This window comes from Chionomys nivalis, chromosome 7 (assembly GCF_950005125.1).
Source record: "Chionomys nivalis chromosome 7, mChiNiv1.1, whole genome shotgun sequence".
Lineage (NCBI taxonomy): Eukaryota > Metazoa > Chordata > Mammalia > Rodentia > Cricetidae > Chionomys > Chionomys nivalis.
In genome coordinates, this window is record NC_080092.1 from 88,141,438 (window position 1) to 88,160,713 (window position 19,276).

Consider the following 19,276-nt stretch of genomic DNA (forward strand, 5'->3'; position numbering starts at 1 on the left):
AAAAAAAGGCAGACACAGGACCCTCCCCTTGCATCTAAAAAAGGGTGTGCACGAGCCAATGCCCGCGCTTAGAATTTCTTCGGTTTTGCAGAGCCATTTAGCAGCATTTTGTTCGTAAGCTCTGGTGTGTTGGGGAATAGCACTCCCCCACTCCCACCCCGGGGATTAAACTCTCCCGAAAGCTAAGCGCAGGATCTACCTGGAAAGTCTTGGAGGATTTTCTTCTGGACACCAAATCTTGTTCGGGGTAGGCAGAAGTCCTCAACTCAGCAATACTTACACTGGAGGCTTTGGGAAGAGAACGTAAAGGGTGGGGGTGGAGAGTTAATCAACAAACCTCTATTTCTGGCAGGACTAGGGCTGCAAGAAGCTGGTACTTCAGAGCGCAAGGGGGGTAGTCACCTGAGCTAGGTGTCGCTCGCCCGAAGCAAATGGGAGGGGCGGAGAGAGCGCGCGGCTCGTCTTGCGGCGAGAAAGCCGCTGCCCGCGGGATGCTCGCTGAGGTCCATAGCCGGCGCACGGTCGCCTCCTACTTCCTGCGCCCTAGTCGCCTCCGAGCCACTCTGGACATCCCCCTCCTCTCTCTGCCCCGAGCCAGCGTGGCGCCCGCCTTCTACCTTGTCCCGCCGCCTGGGGTCGCCGCCCTAAGTGAGCAGGACAGTTGGTACGCGGTAGGCACTGCCCCCCACCTTCCCGAGGGGCCCTCCTCCTGGCCCAGGAACGCATCCACACCCCACCCGGAGTCTGCCCGGAGTTACCTGCCGGGGGAAGTCACAGTCCGCAGTTTGGACTCTAACCCGTGGATCTACGGAGCCCAAAGCCACATTCCTAGGGGAGGGGTCCTCTGACCTAGAGGGTCGCGGATCACATTACCCGGAGAGAGGAGACGGCGCGAGGCTGAGTAAACCCGGGGTAAAAGTTGCGTTTAGCTTAACCTTCCCAAACCCCAATTGCGCTTTTCCTGACGTTCACTGAGTTCCTGGAATCCGGGGGCCTCAGAGTGGCTTCCCAGGATACAGGCACTGTCCCCCGCGCGCGGGTGCGACGTGCGTGGCGGATGCCCCGGGGCGGGAAGCGCGAGCGTTAGCAAGGACCCGGAGCTGAGGGACCGCTCGCAGGCGTGCTCATGCTTGCGTCCTTGCATCCCTGCATGCATCCATGCATCCGCCAGCGGCTCGCTCGTCATCCGCGTCCAGGACACCCGATGTTGGTTGAATGCAGAAGTGGGGTATCTGCATGCCCGGGCAGGATCGCGGCGGGGCAGACAGCAGTTCGCGTAGGGGATAGGGGAGACTCGGGCAGGGAGATAAGAGAGCACCCCAAAGGCACAGTTGGGAATCCGGGGCGGGGGAGATGTTCCCCGCGGAGTCCCGCAGGCGCTGAAGGGGGCCGGGCGGGCCTCTGGGGCCAACTTTCCGGAGGGAGGTGCGGACGGAGGGGGCGGCGCCGGCGGCAGGAGGCGGGAGTCGGGGGCCGGGGGTGGGGGGGAGTCACTTTAAAGGCTCTTTCTTACCCATAATGCTTTGTGGGGACGTTGACAAGTGGATCCAAGATGGCGTAGAAAGTAATGACAGGTAAGTCCTGACTTCCCCGTTCTCCGCTGCCCGGGTCGCTTCAGGAGCCTCCAGAGCCATCCGGGGAGAGGCCCGGACTCTCCTCGGGTGCTCCGGGTCCCGGGCAGCGCGGCCGCGAGGACAGCGGGGGGTCCCGACGGCCGGCGGCAGGGCCTGGGGAGCGGGGCTCTCTCTGAGGCGAGGCCCGGACGCTGGAGCTGTTTACTGCTTCTTCCCCTCCTCAGTCTCCTCTCCCTTCCGCTGGGGGGCTGAGGCGCCAGCCGCGCAGGCGGTGGCCCGGGGGTCCTTGCACACGCCCGAGGTTCGGGGCGACCCGGGAGCCCGCGCGAGGTTGCTCGGGCACGGGCCGCCCCGGAGTCCCCCGCACGCCCAGCGCCCCCCGGGGTCGCGGCTTAGGGTGGGGAGCGGGCGGCCTCCCACGTCGCGCGCAGTGTAGCTCTCCGGGTTAGCCCTTCCACTTGGGGTGGGGCGGCGACCCCCCGGGAAGGGGACACCAGGAAAAGTGGGTCAGGGGGGCGCCCCAGAGCCCAAGATTTACTGTGGGCCCCCTCCCCACCCCCCTCCTGGGACGCGCGTGGCCCGTAAGCACATCTACAAAAACAAAACCACTATCTCTTCCTGGAGAAAGTGGCCTCCAAGGCCTGTCTCTTTCTCTCTGTGTCTCTCTGTCTCTGTCTGCCTCTTTTTCCAAGGGCTGGACACACAGCCTTAACTGGGAACTTTGATTTTTCTTCCCCAATCCATTTGAGTCGTCTGCCCCCTGGCCTTTGCTGAGGGTCCTTTCAGACAGGGCTGGAAGCCAGAGTCTTCAGATTCCTTTTGGGTTGGGAACCTTGTAAGCTTTTGTTGAACTCCAAATTGGCATTCTTTTTCTCATGGCAAACTTACACTTTTCAGGCAAGCCATTAATATAATCAAAAGTGTAACTCCAGAGATAGTGGATTCCAGGAGCGGGGTAGGGGGGAAGGAGGGAAGGAGGGAGACGTTATCTGGCCTAATTTGTTCTTGGTTTTGTCCTCTCTCCACCATTTGAATAGCCCCCCCCCCCTTTACTCTTCCTCCCTTTTTATTTTTGAAAGCAAGACTAATCAGGGCTGAAAAGATGACTTTGTTAAGATTTAAGAACACTTGTAATCTGTTACTGAAAGAAAATATTTTCAGATTTATGTAACAGAAACAGATTTTTTTTCCCCCACAAATCTTTACACTGGACTGTTTTTGTAACTTTTTCCACTTGAACTCTCCATTGTTCTTTGACTTCTGGGCGATGTAATGCTTGCTACCGATAATGGCTCCAACTGGTATTGTATAGATATTCTGCTTTTCTGTTTGCCCCAGGAATTGGATGAAGTAATTCATCACTAATGAACTACCGTGCCGGGGGCATGTGCAAGGTGAGACTGACTTTAAAAACTTTGCCCTGTTTTCCCTGTATCGTAAACAATGCTAGGGTAAGGCTGACACTACTTTCAAGGGCTAGAGGTAGCAAAGTTGTACCATCCTTTGAGTGGCTCCAACTTATTCACACGTAGTGGAGCTATGTCTAGAGCCAAATGTTATTTGTGGCTATCCTTGATCAGTGTCTTCTCCAGGAGTAATTATAGATTGCCTCTTCAAATTTCCTTGTGTCACTTTAATTGGATGGTCTGGATTTTATCTGTTTTTATGTCCGGTACACTCCACTTTCAGTATAAGCAATTGGATAGATAAGTTCACACACCCACCGTTCGTGGGACTTTTGCGAAGTCCATTTCCATTGGCAATTCTTTTCGGCAAACACATCACTTATGTTATTTAGTTTTTTGTTTTGTGGTGCTGGTATGTATGAACTTGTGGGTTCACACATATTAGATAAATGCAGAATGACCGAGCTACATCCCCAGCCCCTTCTCTTTTCTGAAAATTGAATAACAAATGCCTGACAGCACTTTGAAGCAGAAATGACAATACTAAGTTCTGTGTTGCTTGCTGGGGATATGACTACTCTGTCATCATTTCTGGTCCTATATGGTGTGTCAATTCAAATTTTTGTTTCATTTATCCCATGTAATACTTTGGAATTTTGGGGGGTGGGGCATGTTTTTACCACTGACCTAGAACTTGCTAAGTAGGCAAGGCTGGCCTTGAACTCTCAAGAGCTGGTACACTACCACGCGTGGCTTGTTGCCTTGGATTTAAAGGACATTATATATGTGGGCGAACAGTTTGTCCTCTGCCAGGGAGAGAGAATCTTGTTTTTTATAGTTTTCAACCAGTTTTCCAACTTAAGATACCTTCCTTTGGTGGTTTTAGAACAGCATTTCTCAACCTGTGGGTCACGGTCCCTTTGGGTTTGCATATCAGATAGCCGTCGTGTCAGATGTTTTTATTACGATTCCCAACAGTAGCAAAATTATAGGTATGAAGTAGCAACAAAATAATTTTCTTTTTTAATTTTTGAGACAGGGTTTCTCTTGCAGCCCTGGCTGTCCTGGAATTCTGTAGACCGGGCTGGCCTTGAACTCACAGAGATCCTCCTGTCTCTGCCTCCCAAGTGCTGGGAGTAAAGGTGTGCTCCAGTACCTCCTCGTCGACCACTTTGTTGTTGTTGCTGGTGTATGTGTGTGGTTTTATTATTTTGGCCATAGTGATGATTGTAAGAAGTGGTATTTTTGTTGTTTTGGTTTTTCTTGAGACAGCATCTCACTATGTAGCTTTGGTTGGCCTGGAGCTCTATGTAGACCAGACTGCAGAGATCCACCTACCTTTATCTCCTAAATTCTGGGACTAAAGACATATACTATTATAACACTGGGCCTTTGCCAATATCGCCTCTTTTTTTTTTTTTTTTTTTTTTTTCCTTTGAGACAGGGTTTCTCTTGTACCCTGGATCTCCTGAAACTCATTCTGTAGACCAGACTGGCCTTGAACTGAGAGATTTGCCTGCCACTGCCCGCTAAATTCTGAGATTAAAGGCCTATGCCATCAATGCTCAGCTTTGGGGGGAGGGCATGAAATAATCTTAGAGTCACCAAAACATGAGGAACTGTATTAAAGGATCGCCACATTAGGAAGGTTGAGAACCACTGCTTTAGAAAAATCTAAGTATGGTTAAGTGATTTATTGCAGATTTGTTTATCCTCCCCCCCCTTAGCATATTTGGGCATCAAGATTTTGAAATCCTCACAAACTTTTCATATCTAGTACATCTTTTTTTTTTGTTTGTTTTGTTTTGTTTTTCGAGACAGGTTTCTCTGTGGTTTTGGAGCCTGTCCTGGAACTAGCTCTTGTAGACCAGGCTGGTCTCGAACTCACAGAGATCCGCCTGCCTCTGCCTCCCAAGTGCTGGGATTAAAGGCGTGCGCCACCACCGCCCGGCTCTAGTACATCTTTTTAAGAATAAGCCATGGGGCTGGAGAGATGGCTCAGTGGTTAAGAGTATTGCCTGCTCTTCCAAAGGTCCTGAGTTCAATTCCCAGCAACCACATGGTGGCTCACAACCATCTGAAATAAGGTCTGGTGCCCTCTTCTGACCTGCAGGCATACACACAGATAGAATATGGTATACATAACTAATAAATAAATAAAGATTAAAAAAAAAGAATAAGCCGTGTTCCCAACCCCTCAAGATTGAGGCATATAATCAACACTTTGCTTTTAAAATGCAGCAAAGGGAGTGGGGACCTTGGGAAGAGGTGAACAGAGACTGAGGTTCTTTGAGCACACAGCACTCCACTGGTGTTGACTCAGCAGTGCTTCTTTTATTTTAGCTTTTGAGAGAGCAAATGCAGAGTTTTACGTTTATTTTCATTGTGTGGGTGGAGGCATAGTCTTGTCTTAGATCTGCCAGTTTTAACTCTTTCTCTTGTCTTGTTTGAAATCTATAGGTAGTTTTGTGGCCAGGAGCCAAATATTTGCTTTTGCTCCCCAAAATGTTCTCACTTGTGGTTTAAAATTGAGTATTTAGCCGGGCGGTGGTGGCGCACACCTTTAATCCCAGCACTCGGGAGGCAGAGGCAGGTGGATCTCTGTGAGTTCGAGGCCAGCCTGGTCTACAAAGGGAGTTCCAGAATAGGCTCCAAAGCTACAGAGAAACCCTGTCTCGGGAAAAACATAAAAATAAAAATAAAAAAATAAATAAGATAAAACCAAATTGAGTATTTAGGCTCGGTAATCCTGTGGAACTACTGTTCCTTAGCTTGAATTGTGTTGAGGCATTTTTCATAGTTTCTAACATGCAGACTAGTGTTATTACCTTTGAAGTTAGTAGTTGACCATCAAGCAACTTGTCACACAAAGTTTTTTGTTTGCTTTTTGTATTTCGAGACAGGGTTTCTTTGCATAGCCCTGGCTGTCCTGGAACTTGTTCGGTAGACCAGACTGGCCTTGAACTCACAAAGATTCACATGCCTCTGCCTCCCGAGTGCTGGCATTAAAGGCATGTGTTACCATTACTTCCAACTACACAAAGTATTCTAAAATGGTAAATACCACAGTGTCAAAGGTTACAGTGGAGTAGAAGTCTGTGTCTTTGAACTCTGAAGATACGGCTTCTTTGTTTTTTGGCTGGTAAGCTAGAGCACTGTTTTTAGATAAGGTGGTTATTTTTGGAGGAGCTGGTTAATATAATCTGGTACCTCTCTTTTAGCTGGGAAAATTGCCTTTTGCCATTGTTTTTGTTTATTTTTGTTTGTTTGTTTGTTTTTGTTTTTCAGGACAGGGTTTCTCTGTAGCTTTGGTGTCTGTTCTGGAACTTAGTCTTGTACATTAGGCTGTCCTGGAATTCACAGAGATCTGCCTGCTTCTGCCTCCCGAGTGCTGGGAGTCAAGGCATGCATCTCCACCATCCAGTACATTTTGCCATTGTTAAAAAGAAATTTCATCGCTGGGCGGTGGTGGCGTACGCCTTTAATCCCAGCACTCGGGAGGCAGAGGCAGGCGGATCTCTGTGAGTTCGAGACCAGCCTGGTCTACAAGAACTAGTTCCAGGACAGGCTCCAAAACTACAGAGAAACCCTGTCTCGAAAAACCAAAAAAAAAAAAAAAAAAAAAGAAATTTCATCATATAACTTAAATGAATCCAGTCATTGTTTTTAAAGTCTGTATAGCTATATGGACTGTATACATTTCAGTGACTAGGAGAAAAATGCTAAAAAACATTTCTGCTTCTGGAGGGCCTTGTGAAACTTAAAAATGTGCAATGTAGCTGGGTGGTGCACATCTTTAATCCTAGCACTCGGGAGGCAGAGGAAGGTGGATTTCTGTGAGTTTGAGGCCAGCCTGGTCTACACAGCAAGTTTCAGGATAGCCAGGGCTGTTACACAGAGAAACCCTGACTCAAAAAACAAGATAAACAAAAAAACAAAAAAGGAAAAAGTCTGTAGCATATGCTCTGGAAAGATGGTTCAGTCATTCAAAGCACTTGTTGCTCTTGCTGAGAACCTGGGTTCAGTTCCCAGTATCTACGTGTCCACTTACATCTGTTCCAGGGGATGACCTCTGGGCACCAAGCATGTATGTGGTGTATAGACAAATGTACAGGCAAAACACTCATACACACTAAATACAAAAGTCTAGAAGGGAACAAAAAATTGTAATGTTTTCATGAAAAGCTGAGTGTAGTGCAGAGGGGACCCTCAGGGAAGTTGGCTAACTCTTAGAAACACACCTGTGTCTTAAGAGGTAGCGTGACAGTACCACTGAATGCAAATCAGCCTGTAATTGTCTGTCACTCACTACTTCAAATCCAAATGCAGGCCCAGTGCAAGCAATAAGGTTCTTAGGGTTGTTTATTTTCATGAACTTAGGTAAACATACTTGCAAATGTAATTGGATTGCTAAGTAGTGTTTTAAAATGTTTTCTACACGTGAAGTGAAACATGGAGAGAGTGTCACACGGCTTGCCTGTCCCTTCATGGCACTGGTGTGTCAGGGTTACCTCTGTAGCATGAGCGAGCAGTGGCACAAAACCCTTCTCTGCCACTTCAGGGGTGGCTGACATAACCCTTGAAAATCCTGAATCAGATAGTCATTATTCCTCTTTTTAAGACTTATCACTGACAAATCATGAAGACCAGTTGCATATGTTACACATGTAAATACTTATATATCTGTCAAGTGTTTGTTACCCTTTCAGTCATCTGAAAGAAACTGAAAGTTTCCAATTTAAGTCAAAAGTCTCATCAACTCTGTATACTTATAATCATTCTGGGTTCGTTTTCTAAGAACAGGGAGTCTCGTGAAACTGGAATTTGTCTAGCTTTTGAATAAAAAGTCTAGCTTATATATATGAATGTATATACATACATATCTAAAAGTTTTAGGGTTCGTGTATACATGTGCTTATCCAAAGGAGAAATTTGGAGTTGGCTCTCTCCTTCCAACTTCACATGGCTCTGTAGATTGAACTCACATGTCAGTCTTGTGCAGCGAGTACCTTTATCCACTACTGAGCCATCTCTCCTGTACGCATCACAGTTTTGGACTGATCCACTCTGAAGTGTGATGATTGTGAGTTTTATTTCTGTGCCATATTTTCAGATTTCTTATCACGTCTGAATTTGCTTTTTTACTTTCCTTTGTGGAAATATACCTTATGCTGGAAAATTTCTTGTAAACACAGCCTGTCAGGTATATTTATAAATAAAATAGTTGGAAAAATTGCACGGAAATCATGCATGCATATGGTAAGTTAAATTGAGCAACACTTGAGTATATAAAACAAAGACTAAGAGTGGTGCTGGAGAGATGGCTCAGTGGGTAAGAATAGTTAAGTACCCAGCACCCACATGGGTAGCTCACAACTGCCTGTAACTTCAGCTCTTCTGGTTTCTGTGGTACTTGCACACATGTGGCATTTACACAGACATAAATACTATTCACCCCCCCATATTAATAAGAAAAGGATTATCTGGGTGGTGGTGGTACATGCCTTTAGTCCCAGTATTAGGGCGGCAGAGTAGGCAGATCTTTATGAGTTTGAGACCAGTTTGATCTACAGAATGAGTTCCAGGACAGCCAGGACTGTTACACAGAGAAACCCTGTTTCAAAAAACCAAAAACAAAAGAAAAAGAAAACAAAACCTCCCTCCAAGCTCCTGTTCTCAATCAGTCTCCCTCTTCTTCTGCATGGCCTTGGTAAATAGCTGGATGTCATTTAGGTTGTTTTTTTTTTTTGTTTTGTTTTTGTTTTTGTTTTTCGAGACAGGGTTTCTCTGTGGTTTTGGACCCTGTCCTGGAACTAGCTCTTGTAGACCAGGCTGGGCTCGAACTCACAGAGATCCGCCTGCCTCTGCCTCCCAAGTGCTGGGATTAAAGGCGTGCGCCACCACCGCCCGGCGTCATTTAGGTTTTGGAAGACCCCTCTGATCCTATAGTGTACTGGCAACAGTAGAAGTAGCGAGAGAAATCCAGAATGCATGGCTGTTGAACTAGACACAGGATGTCTATTCTGCTCTGCTGTGATGTTAAACATTAGTGGCAATCTACTGTCAAACTATTAAATGTTTAGACAATTAGTATTGAGGTCAGGCTGGGTAAGTTTTTATTTTGCTGATCATCTATCTGTCTGTCCGTCTTATCTATCCATCCGTCCATTCATCTATTTATTGTGTTTTGAGACAAGGTCTCTCGACGTTGCCCTGGCTGTCCTAGAACTCACTCTAGACCAGAGTGGCCTTTCACAGTGATCCTGCCTCTGCCTTCTGAGTACTGGGAGTAAACGCATATGCCACTACGCCCTACTACCATTGTTAGATTTTTAAAAAATTTTTATTTCTTTCTTTCACATACTTTGATGTTTTGCCTGCATGTATGTCTGAATGAGCATGTCAGATTCCCTGGAACTGAGTTACAGAGAGCTGTGATCTGTCTGGGAATTGAACCCAAGTTCTCTGGAAGAGCAGCCTGTGCTTTTAGCCTCGAGCCATCTCTCCAGCCCCCATTGTTGGACTCTATGATAAGGTCCCCATATGTTTACTATGGATTTTTTATAACCCGTTGAGTCCATTGTCTAGCATCTTACAAGACAGATATTTCCATTTTGGGAAGGAGGAATTTAGGCTTGAATGTGAACTGACATAGTAGAAGAACATTGAATGGTGTTGATAGTATTCTTTCCGGAAAACTTTGCTCTTTTTTCTGGTTAGTTTTACTTTCTTGTTTTTTTCCTTCATTATTTTTGAGATGAGTTTTGTGTAGCCCAGGTTGGCTTTGGACTGTGTAGCTGAACATAAACGTTTTTTTAGAGCATAAATGTAAACATTTTTAAATAAATTTTCAGATTTATTTTATGTATATGAATGTTTTTTTTTGTATGTATGTACTAAATACTTGTCTGGTACTCTTGGAGAAGGAAGAGGGCTTTGGATCCCCTGGAACTGGAGTTTCAGATGGTGCGAGCCACCATGTAGGTTCTGAGAACTGAATCCTGATCCTCTGAAAGAACAGCAAGTGCTGAAACATCTTTCCTTTCCCAATTTTGAACTTTTGATCCTCCTGCCTCTACTTCTTGGGTACTGGGATTGTAGGCCTGCGTCACCATGTCAGTTCTGGGTATTGAACTTGGGACTCTATGAATGCTAGAACAGCACTCTACTCCCCTTTTTCTCATTTTCCAGATGAGGGGTGTAGCCCTGGAGAAGCTGACTTGCCCGAGGTTGCGCAGCTCAGCAGTAGCAGTGGGAAAGCTTTTATGTTTAGAGGCTGTGTCAGGGCCTTTAGTCCATGGCTGGTTCTGCTAGATCTGATTGTGTTACTGGGGACAGAGAAGCCAGATGCTGTACATAGTGAATACAGATGCTTCTGAAATGACATAGCGATTGATAATTTTTGTTTGTGTATTTCTTGGAGACAGGGTTTTGATATATGGCCGAGGCCGACCTCAAATCCAAGACTATCCTGCCTTAGTCTTTCCAGTACTGGGATTACACGTGTGTGCTACCACACCTGCCAATCTGTGGTATTTAAAGGCTTTCTTTTTTTCCTCTCTTTCAGAAATTATAAAGAGATCTGATGGGCTATTTGGGTGATACCCAGTGCAGTGAACTGCAGGTGAGTATAGATGGCTTAGGAGAGGGTTACAAAGGAGAAAGAAACCTCAACCATGCATGAAGAAGGGACAGGGGGACAGGAGAGACTTTGTCTTTTACTTTTTTTTTTGGGGGGGGGGTGATAGGGTTTCTCTGTAGCTTTGGACCCTGTCCTGGAACTTACCTGTAGACCAGGCTGTCCTCAAACTCATAGAGATCTGCCTGCCTCTACCTCCCAAGTGCTAGAATTAAAGGCATGCGCCACCACTGCCCACCACTTATATTAATTATTTTATGTGTTTTGGCATTTTGCCTACATGTATGTCTATGTGAGGATGTCAGATCTTAGAGTTACAGACAGTTGTGAGCTGCCATGTGGATGCTGGGAATTGAACCCGGGTCCTCTGGAAGACCAGTCAGTGCTGTTAATCTCTGAGCTACCTCTCTAGCCCCCATGACTTTTTTTTTTTAAATCTTATTTTTTTTAATGTATGAGTGTTCTCTCTGCATGTTTGCCTGCACACCAGAAGAGGTTATCAGATCCCATTACAGATGGTTGTGAACTGCCATGTGGTTGCTGGGACTTGAACTCAGGTCTTCTCGAAGAGCAACCAGTGCTCCTAAGTGCTAAGCCATCTCTCTTGTCCCTCATTGTGCCATTTTTATATCTATGTGTCACTGTACCTTGGTGATGTTTGGAGACTCCATCTTGACATTCAGGCCAGAAAAGATGCTGTGGAATGAACAGCCATGCAAAGCAGGCAGCCTGGGGCTGTAGGAACTGAACTGGCTGCTTCTGCACAGACTAGACAAAGACAGCTCAAGGCACTTCCTGCTGCCCTGTCCGACTTGTGCTCAGAGATCAAGGGCAGTGGGAGGGAGGTTCTTCCTGCACTTTGGTTTTGAGTTAGTAATGGCACTGAGGCTCAGTTTGTCTCCTGTGATGGGGGGGTTCCTCAGCATCTATGTCAGCATTCTTAAGTCTAGTCACCTTGTGTTCTGAAGACTAAACTCCAAGCTGCTTTCCTCAATATCTACTTTTTACGTTAGGTCATGGATGACTATGCGTGGATGATTGTATCAAATACATGTCTGTTATGTTCATAATCAGTTTTGAGGACTGAGATACTGAGACTATTCCAGTAGAAACAAAAGGTGGGACTTTGTTCCTAAGGATTATATTGCCTTTATTTAACGCTGTCTTACTGTTCAGATTATTTACATTTTGCTGAAATGCCTACTAACTAAAGAAAGTTAGCCAATATTCTTGGTCTTTGATGTTACAGTAGAAAAAGTAGAGAGCCAGGTGTGCTTGGTATATATCATAAAATCTCAGTAATCAGGAGGCTGAGGCAGAAGGGTGGGGAATTCAAGGTTAGCTTCAACTGCATAGCAAGTTCTAGGCCAGCAAAGACTGTCTGTCTGTCTGTCTGCCTGCCTGCCTGCCTGCCTGCCTGCCTGCCATCCATCCATCCATCCATCCATCCATCCATCCATCCATCCATCCATCCATCCATCCATCTATCTATCTATCTATCTATCTATCTATCTATCTATCTATATCTTAACAAACTTTCTTAGTGTTGAAATTGTTCAGTGTTTGTTTGGGTTTATTACCCAGAAACAGTAGCTTTCCTTTTTGGCATTGCATTTCAAAATGTTCATACTTTCAATTATGATTTGTAATAATTTGATGCTTTAAAAACTTTTTTTTTTAAAAAAAAAAACAACTTTTATCATGTTATAAACTTCACAGTTTTAAGTGAGCATGGTGATGCATGCCTTTAAACCCAGCATTCAGAGGTGAGGATGGTAGGGGGCAAAAAGCAGGCGAATCTAGCCTGGTCTTCCTGGATCCCCGTTACCTTCCTGGTTTTCCTTCCTTCCTTCCTTCCTTCCTTCCTTCCTTCCTTCCTTCCTTCCTTCCTTCCTTCCTTCCTTCCTTCCTTCCTTCCTTCCTTTTTTTAAAGTTTATTTATTTATTGTGTATATAGCATTCTGCCTGCATGCATGCCTGCAGTCCAGAAGAGGGCACCAGATCTCTCATTACAGATGGTTATAAGCCACCATGTGGTTGCTGGGAATTGAACTCGGGACCTTTAGACAAGCAGACTATGCTCTTAACCACTGAGCCATCTCTCCAGCCCCCTGGTTTTTCTTTTGCAATGCTAGGGATTGAACACAAGCCTTGTGCATGCCAGTCAAGAACTTTCCTGTAACTATATCCCGAGCTCCTGGAAGACTTAGTGTTCTTTGGTAGGTCATTAGCACCAAGATTTCTTTTTTTTTTTTTTTTTTGGTTTTTCAAGATAGGGTTTCTCTGTGTCTTTGGAGCCTGTCCTGGAACTAGCTCTTGTAGACCAGGCTGGTCTCGAACTCACAGAGATCCGCCTGCCTCTGCCTCCCAAGTGCTGGGATTAAAGGCGTGTGCCACCACCGCCCGGCCTAGCACCAAGATTTCTTATTTTGGTTCTGGGATGGGCCCTCGTGCTGTGAGCACACAAGATGCACTAACTGTCACTGGCTCTAAATTTACTTTCCATTTATTTTCAGTACTAGCCTTTTGTTAGGCATCCTCCTCTCCAGGAAGCCTTGCTATCTTGCCATTTGAACTCTGGTTGGTAATATTTATAAGAACTTGCTGGCTACTTTTTTATCATTTGTTATAGCTTGAGTTTTTAGTCATTTTTACTGTGTGTAAATGAACATTTCTTTTCTTTTTGACTAATTTTTGCAATATAGTCTAGGCTGACTTCAAACCTGGACTCTTGCTGTCTGTGCCTCTCCTGAGAATTAGTATTAGCAGAGTGTGCGAGCATACCTGGATCTTCTGTCTGTTTAGCTTACACTTCCTGGCCCCTGGTTCTTTGATATGTCCTTGGACCTGCCTGTCTTTCCACTGTAACAGCCCATTGCTGAGTCAGCACAATGTTCTTGTGACTCCTAGAGACATGAACACAGCAAACCTGTGTATTTTTGAAGCTTACACGTGATCATGGCTCCCTAGTCATTACAATAACTTGTGATTATTCTTCTTTGTCTCTTGAGTATGTGTGCATTTTGCGCCATTCATCTCTTGTAGGTATGTGGAGAGGATTGGAAGTCTATTTGAGGTAAATTATTGGTCCTTGGTAAACTAAGATGGAGACAGGCAAAGAGGGCCATGTTTGTATCTCAGTACTTGGGAAGACTGGAGAATTACTAGGTAAGGTGCTTGGACGACATGTGGAATCCCAAGCCACCTTCAGCTGTAGTGAGACTTTGTTTCTAAGATCTAATAAAGGGAGCTGAAGAGATAGCTCAGCGGTTAAGAGCACTGGCTGCTCCTCTAGAGGACCCAAGTTCAATCCCCAGCACCCCCATTGCAGCTCACAACTGTCTGTAATTCAAATTCCAGGGGATCTGACATCTTTTTTTTTTTTTTTTTTTTGATATTTTTGAGACAGGGTTTCTCCGTAGCTTTTGGTTCCTGTCCTGGAATTAGCTCTTGTAGACCAGGCTGGCCTCGAACTCACAGAGATCCGCCTGCCTCTGCCTCCGGAGTGCTGGGATTAAAGGCGTGCGCCACCACTGCCCGACTGGGAACTGACATCCTTATACAGACATACAGGCAAAACATAAATGCATATAAAATAAAAGTAAATAAATTATTAAAATATTTAAAAAAATCTAATAGACCAACCCAACACTAGAAAAGCTGAGGCAGGAGTATTGACCCTGTTTCAAAAAAAAAAAAAAAGAAGACAAGAAAACTGAGGTGGAAGTAGCCATGGTATGGTCATCCTGGCCAGGTGCACACAATCTCTGTGTTAGTGCCTAGCAGAGGGATGGGTGGTTCTGTTCTTGGGACCCAGCTCCCAGTCCAGACACTCGTTTCCTGGGTGTATTGGAGCATTCTTTTTCTTTTAAAATTATTTTATTGTTTATTATATTTGTTCCTGTGTGCACACACGTGTGTCCATGTGTGTGGGTAGCTACAGAGGCCAGAAGAAAACGAGAGGGACAGATCCTCTGCAGCTGCAGTTATAGGCAGTTGTGACCTGACGTCGTGCTGGAAGCAGAGCTCTGGTCCTTTATAAGAGCAGGGCATGGTCTTTTTTTTCTTCCCCAGAGACAGACAGGGTTTCTCTGTGTAACAGCCCTAGGTGTTCTGGAATTAGTTAACTTTGAACTCACAGAGATCCTACTGCCTCTGCCTCCTGAGTGCTGGGATTAAAGGTGTGCGCCACCACTGCCCGTGTACAGTGCATGCTCTTAACTGTTGAACCATCTTCCCAGCCTCTGGAATTTTCTCTTTTCTCTTCTCTTCTCTTCTCTTCTCTTCTCTTCTCTTCTCTTCTCTTCTCTTCTCTTCTTTCTTTTCTTTTTTCCTCTCTCCTCTCCTCTCCCCTCCCCTCTCTTCTCTTCTCTTTTTTCTTCTCTCATAAATACACCCTGACTACCTGACTATAACCTCCCCTCCCTCCTCTCCTCCCAGCCCTCCTCCCACCTTCCCTCTCCCCTAGATCCACTGTTCCTCTGTTCCTCATCAGAAAAGAGCAGGCTTCTCAGGGATATCAACTGAACACAGCATAGCAAGATGCAGTAAGACTAGATATAAGCCCTCGTAGATGGAAATGGGTCCTATGAGCAGGCATAAGAGTCAGGAACACTCACTCTCATGGTTAGGAGTCTCACAGAAACCCCAAGCTGACCACAGCATACATGCAGAGGACCTAGTGCCAGCCCTTGCAGGCTCCGTGTTTGACGCTTCAGTGTCTGTAATCCCCTATGAGCTCTGCTTAGTCAATTCTGTTGGCCTTGTTCTCCTGGTGTCCTCGACCCCTCTAACTCCTACAGTCCCTCCTATCCATCTCCTGAGGGGTTCCCCAAACTCCGCCCAGTGTTTGGCTGTGGGGCTCTGCTTCTTTCCCATGAGCTGCTGGATGAAGCTCCCTGATGATGATTGGGCTGGGCATTGGTCTGCTTTAAGTTACGGTATATAATATTTTGATGCTTTAAAAACTAATTAGATGTTGATGAACATTTCATGTTATAAATTTCATAATTTTAAGATGAGAATTGTGGTGCATACCTTTTTTTTTTTTTTTGGTTTTTCGAGACAGGGTTTCTCTGTGGTTTTGGAGCCTGTCCTGGAACTAGCTCTTGTAGACCAGGCTGGTCTCGAACTCACAGAGATCCGCCTGCCTCTGCCTCCCGAGTGCTGGGATTAAAGGCGTGCGCCACCACCGCCCGGCGGTGCATGCCTTTAATCCCGGCACTTGGATGCAAACGAAGACAGCAAGTTATGAGACAGTCATGGCTGGCTAGACAGAAAAAACAAACCAAGGGCAGGGTGAGAAATTTTACAGTTTTAATTTACACATGGAAACTGGCCTCAGACACATTTTGTGGCCTCAGATGACCTTGAATTTCTCTCCCGCTTCCACTTCCTGATGTGTAGCTACCACGCTGTGGGAACTGAACCTAGGGCTTTGTGCATGATAGACCAGCATCCTACCAACTGAACTGCATTATGTATGTCTCTCTTTTTGCATTAGTTATTTATGTTGCTGGCTGGTTTTCAGTTAGCCATTTTTTAAAAAGATATGGTATGTATGTATGAGTGTTCTGTCTGCGTGTACACCTACATGCCCGAAGAAGGCATCAGATCCCATTCTAGATGGTTGTGATCTCCATGTGATTGCTGGGAATTAAACTCAGGGCCTCTGGAATACACACGCGCACGCACACACACACCCACACACACACCCCTTCTGACTATATCTGTAGCATAAATTTTGGAGTATGATATTGTGTTGAAGGATATTTATGTTAATGAATGTTTTTATGAATTTTGATGTGTGTTGTTTTACTCTAGCACCAAGGATGTCATGCCAATTTGTACTGCTAGCAAATACAGATTTTCCTCTTGGACTGTAAGTTGGATAGAAGTTCATGTTTTTGTAAACATTTTCTTCTGATTTAGTAGTATAAAATGACTCTTGTATCTCATTGACCTTTAATGTTGTGTTTAACTGTTTGAGTCATCTTTGTCCTTTTCTTTTGCATTATTATGCAATCAAAATTAATGTGGGCTTTGCATGGTAAGGGAAGTATAACCAGCTAATGGATAATTGTTAGGAAGATGGCCAGACTGAGCTCATTGGAAAAACTTGTAATGAGGATATAGTCTGAGTGGTGATATTGGGGATTGTGGCCAAAGGGGGATAGTCAGTGATTCCAAGATTCACCTTAGTAAGTGCTTAATGGACATTTCCACAGCAGCGTTGTGTCACCTGAGTACTTCAGATATCACAAAGGCATGTACTGGGTGAAGGAGGAATCTGCTTGAGGCTTAATTAGTTAGGGCTTCTGTCTTCTGATGTCCCTTGTGGCTGAGGATACCATTATGGTAGGACATCCCTACTTCATTCATGGCATATCTGTGCCTCAGCATGCACTTTGGGAAACTATTCTGAGAATTGGAAGGAAAATTGTAGTTCCTGTTGGAGAGGAGTGGACTGTCTTGTAAAGGGAATGCAGGTGACAGGAACTGAAAGACCAAATGAGGTCTTCTGATGAAGTGCTTAGGGACTTGGTGGGGGAATGGGACATTCCAGCCTACAGGGTGGCATGTAAGTCACAAGATGAACAAGAGTGTAGAAGGAAACCTGGGGCAGAGCGGGAACTGCATGTCCTAATTACATGTGTCCTGGGGTAGTAGTGGCATGGAGTGGAAGGTGGTGCTGCCATGATCAGGATGGTGTGAGTAGGTGGCTTGGTAGGAAGCAGAGTGAGGCACAAGAGGCTGGTTGGATTCATGGCAGTTAAGTGAAGGGTGATGAAGGCTTGAATTAAGTTGGCAGTTTTGGAAAGCAGTAGTATTTTGGAGATGGAGAGAGGTGGTGACTGGGAGGTGTGGGGAGGGTATGCAGGTACAGGGATCCTAAGTATAAATCAGGTGAGGTTGTGGTTATGGTTGGGGGCCTGAGGTAAACATGGGGATAGATTCCTAGTGATGTAGCACGAATAATAAAAACTAGAGACAGATAATTGGGGTTCACTCTGAAGATCAGAAAAGCAAAGCAGCTAACTACTAGAGAGACTTTTTACTTCTTCCAAATCTTCAGACCGAAGGGGCGAGATCCTGTCTCCACGAATTCTCACACCCCACACTCCAGTGAGCTCCTGTCTCTTTCCCCTTATATTCTTCTCTCTGCCCAGCCACTCCTGCCTCCACCTCCCAAGTGCTGGGAGCACCTTTGTGTGAGCTCTGTTTCTCCTTTAGACAGATTCAATCTTGTGTAGCCCAGGGTGGCCTTGAACTCAGAGACCTGTCTGTCTCTGTCTCCTGGGATTAAAGGTGTAAGCCACGACTCCCTGGTCTGTGTGGCTGACTAGTGTGACTGCTTTGCTCTGATCTTCATGCAAGTTTTATTTATTAAAACACAAAATAATATACGTCTATACAGTGGAGCACTTGCTTCTTGTCTCATCCTGGAAACACAGAAGGTCTCCCTGGGATCTGTGCTTGGAGATCTGGCAGTGTAGAGAACGATGAATTGTTTTTGTTTTTTTGAGACAGGGTTTCTCTCTATAACATCTCTGGCTGTCTTGGAACTCACTTTGTAGACCAGGCTGGCCTCACACTCAGAGATCTGCCTGTCTCTGCCTTCCGTACTGTTAGAATTAAAGGCATGTGTTACTACCACCCGGGTGAGAATGATGAGTTATTAATTTTAGGCATTTCTATTATGGAAACTTGTGGATGCAGAAATGTGGGAAGGAGTGTTTGGCTGCTCAGCTCTTCCCCTTCAGTGTTGTCTCTCATCTCTTTTCTTCCCGTCACCTGCAGTGAACCACGTGTGTGAAGTGATCCCATGACACTGATATTGTGTGCGGAAGGAAAGTGGCCTGGTTTGCTTTATGCTCTTCCAGAAGATTTTTTTTTTTTTAGTTTAGTTTTTTTTTTTTTTTTTTTTTTGTTTTTTCGAGACAGGGTTTCTCTGTGGTTTTGGAGCCTGTCCTGGAACTAGCTCTTGTAGACCAGGCTGGTCTCGAACTCACAGAGATCCGCCTGCCTCTGCCTCCCAAGTGCTGGGATTAAAGGCGTGCGCCACCACCGCCCGGCTTCTTTTTTTTAGTTTTTTGATACAAGGTTTCTCTGTGTAGCTCTGGCTGTCCTGGCACTCACTTTATAGACCAGGCTAGCTTCAAACTCACAGAGATCTGCCTGCCTCTGCCTCTGGCTCGATTTCTTCTTCCTCTTCCTCCTCCTCCTTCTTCTTCTTGTAGCATGAACAACGTAGATAAAAAAACTCACAGAAATTCAATGGCTTCTGCCTCCCAAGTGTTGGGATTAACAGCATGTGCCACCACTGCCCTGCTCAATTTAAAACATTTCTTGACACTGGGCGGAAGTGGTGCATGCCTTTAATCCCAGCACTAGGAGGCAGAAGCAGTCAGATCTTTGAGTTCCTTGACAGCCAGGGCTACACATAGAAACCCTGTCTTGAAAAACCAAAAAAAAAAGTATTTACTGTGTGACTGTGTGAAACTATAGCTTCCATGACAAGGTTGATTCTGTTCCTTCTCTTAAGTTTTACTTTATTTTATTTTGGATGGGGAGGTTGCAAGGACAAGGAACGGAGAATGAGATGGAGATGCACGATGTAAAAGACACAAAGAACAAATAAAGAGAAAAAAACATTT

At 45.4% G+C, this 19,276-nt stretch overlaps 1 protein-coding gene across 6 annotated transcripts in view; it reads left to right on the forward strand.

Annotated features, from left to right (window-relative positions):
* Nucleotides 1-1,528: 1,528 nt before the first annotated feature.
* The window catches only part of Helz (helicase with zinc finger), a 153,132-nt gene continuing 135,384 nt past the window's right edge, over nucleotides 1,529-19,276 (forward strand). For 3 of the 6 annotated variants that reach the window (XM_057773578.1, XM_057773583.1, XM_057773584.1), the window contains exons 1-3: nucleotides 1,529-1,574; nucleotides 2,913-2,968; nucleotides 10,548-10,604. The gene's annotated coding sequence lies outside the window, so the exon portion shown is untranslated. Of the gene's footprint in view, nucleotides 1,575-2,842; nucleotides 2,969-10,547; nucleotides 10,605-16,442; nucleotides 16,501-19,276 lie in introns of those variants that run through there. The other 3 variants (XM_057773581.1, XM_057773580.1, XM_057773579.1) reach the window with 3 other exon arrangements.